This window comes from Juglans microcarpa x Juglans regia, chromosome 7D, assembly GCF_004785595.1.
Source record: "Juglans microcarpa x Juglans regia isolate MS1-56 chromosome 7D, Jm3101_v1.0, whole genome shotgun sequence".
Taxonomy (NCBI): Eukaryota; Viridiplantae; Streptophyta; class Magnoliopsida; order Fagales; family Juglandaceae; genus Juglans; species Juglans microcarpa x Juglans regia.
Window position 1 is genome coordinate 17,772,964 of NC_054606.1, and position 3,078 is coordinate 17,776,041.

At 36.1% G+C, this 3,078-nt stretch overlaps 1 long non-coding RNA gene across 1 annotated transcript; it reads right to left on the bottom strand.

Moving 5' to 3' along the window:
* Positions 1-734: 734 nt before the first annotated feature.
* Positions 735-2,126, bottom strand: LOC121238327. The gene is made up of 3 exons (XR_005935104.1): positions 1,858-2,126; positions 1,258-1,351; positions 735-997 (listed from the first exon to the last, which is right to left on the bottom strand). It is a non-coding gene; the product is annotated as an uncharacterized LOC121238327 (long non-coding RNA).
* Positions 2,127-3,078: the final 952 nt, after the last annotated feature.

Below are 3,078 nucleotides of genomic sequence, written 5' to 3' on the forward strand. Positions count from 1 at the left end.
ATCTACTATCTAAGGATTGAAGGTGTCGCGCTCTACCCTGAAGAAGAAATGCTTTCTCCAATCCACTAAGAACAAGGTAGAGTTGCCCGTAAACGAACACAGAGATTCTAATTACTGATATATGTGGATTCTAACAGAAATGCACAACCTGACTGCACAAAACAGTCAGATTCTAACATAGTCATTAATTCCGGCCACTCCAATTTCTGAATGCACAACAGAAATGCACAAAAAAGCAGCCAAATCCTGAAAATGCAAAACAATCACCTTTCGCTAATAGGGTCAAGCTTTTTACTCAACAAAAAGGCATTATGAAACCCATTATGATTGACACATTCATCATCAAAGCCTTGTTATATATGTTATTACTCAATGTCACTTAAATTCATTTAAATACCTTGCTAGAAAAAAAAAAAAAAAAAAAAAAAAAGGACAACAACAACAACAATCAAGGCATAAGGTGTACTTACCTTGCTACTTCGTCTATTCTGACATTACATAAGCAAAGGTACTATTATAGCCTTAAGCTGGAATGCTTACCAGCAAATCAATAAATTGCTCAACATGAGGGGAACTCATATAAACCAACATTTTAAAGGAAGAAACATTCCAGCCATAGCCCCTCATAATCTACCATCCATATTGAATTCCATTCGCATAGAAGTATAAAAAATGTTAACACTACAAAATCAAATCAGCTAACTTAAAATAAGCAACAAAATCGATCTTCACTACAATATCCTAAACCAGCTTTTCCCTAACTATATTGACTTATAACCATAATTGTGTCCCAGACAAGCTCTCTGGCTGGGTTCCATCTACCCAAAGTTGTACATGTGAACCATTAAATAACAGTTAAAAACTCATCTACATGTAACTATATAATTCACTTTTGAGAGAATGACCTAGTTAAAAAAAATACACTTTCTTGAGTCTCATTGACTGCAAAACCAAACTGGGTTCCACTAAATTCCAACACCTCTGTAGTATTTTGTGGCTGCTAACAATAGATAAAAAAAAAAAAAAAAAAAAAAAAAAAAAAAAAAAAAAAAAAATCCTAGATTAATATAAAGAAAGAAATCAGTAAATCAACGGCTGGTAACAATAGATTAAAAAAAAACTAGAAATCAGTAGTTCTATTTGAAGTTACTTAAGCCTTTAACTAGAATTACTTGTTAAAGCTTGCAAGTAGCAGAATTTATAGAGTTCAAGTAATTAATAAAAAAATAAATGAAAACCCAATTAGAGAATCTTGACCTGAGAGAAGAATCTTGTTAACTAGAACTAGTTGTCAAAATGATTGCACCTCCCAACAGGCTTGATCAGAAAAATCTAGGTGCAACCTTAAAACCTGCAAAAGGAATAACTCAGTCAAGAACAAATATTCAATGCCAAACACATAAATGTGAACTATTAAGCACTGCATCTTGTTCAACTTGACAACAAAAAATTTCAAATCTAATCAATAGGAAGTAAAAACCGGAAACTATTAAATTAAATTGAAAAAAATAAAAAAAAATTCCAAAAACATCCCAGATTAAGTTAATCAATACACAACCCAAATCAATGAATGCAAGAAATTAACATGAGCTCGTGATAAAAGGGAAAAAAAGAAAAGGAAAACAAATGAACAGGAGAATGGAGATGATTAGATGTGCATGAAGATGGAATTGAGGGAGAAGTGGATTGAGGAGAAGTGGATTGAGAAGGGGGGCTAGATTTGGAGGCAATTTATGGATTTCTCTCTATTAGAATATCTTAGATAGTAGTATGCCCCCATGCGGACAAGCATTGAAAATTATATTGCTAACTAAAACCTGCCTACAACCATATCCTCAACATCTCTCAAAAAAATACTAACTAAAGGAGTCCGTTGATACAAAGGAGTCCGTCGCTGTCTCGCGCAGAGGAGAGCATTGTTGTCCCGTCACCATCACGCGCAAAGGAGCTGCCTGCCTGTGTTCTGGAAGAAGTTTGGGAGAGATGAATGGTGTTGAGGAAGAGATTTGGGGGAGATGAATACGTTGAGAAAGAGATTTAGGGGAGATGAATGCGTTGAGGATCAAGAAACTTGGGGGAGATGAAAATGCGGGCTGTGTCATTTTCCCTCCGAAAATCTTCTTTCTATTCTCCTTTGCATTTTTTTTTTAATCTCTGACAGAACTCTCCACGTAAGAGGTTGATACGCAATCAGTACGCACCATCGCTTGCACCCAGAAGAATTGTTCAAGCGATGAACCCTGTTTTTACCAAATTAGGGTTTTCAGCGTCATACACTATTGTAATGTTCTATGTTCATAAGGCATCAAATTGAACTAAAAGGTACAAAAATGGTGTAGAGCAATATTGTGAGAGAGAAGAAGCCCTAGAGAAAGTCGAGATTTGTGAGTAGAGTTAAGTTCTTGTAACTCTGTGTGTGATTGTAATCTCCTTTGGAATAAATCCCCTGCAGCTCTATGGACGTAGGCACGTTGCCTAACCACGTTAAATATTGTATGCCATGTGTATGTTCTTGATTATTGTGTTTATGCATTTATCTCACTATCTATCTCGTTATCGTTGTGTGTGGGTGTAGTATTCTTTACAACAACTGGTATCAGAGCTCCAAGGTTAGAGTTCGGGGCTGAACAATGGCATGAGAATATGTGAAGGTTGGAATCGAGAAGTTCGATGATACAAATTTTGTTTATTGGAGGATATAGATCGAGAATTAAATCTATGAGAAGAGGCTCCACCTTCCTCTATTGGGACAGAAGCCGAAGAGCATGGACGATGCTGACGGCTTTGTTTGGTATGTACGAAAAGCCATCGACAAATAACAAGGTGCATTTGATGAAAAAACTATTCAATTTGAGAATGACAGAAGATACGTCTGCAGCCCAGCACTTGAATGGCTTTAATACAATAACAAATCAGTTGTCTTCCGTAGAAATTGAGTTTGATGATGAGATTAGAGCATTGATTTTGTTGGCCGCATTGCCAAATAGTTGAACAGTCCATGAGGATGGCGATAAGGGTACAGGAGCAAGTTGTGATTTGGGCAACAAATCACTTGCTAGAATTGTGAAAAAAAGGCTG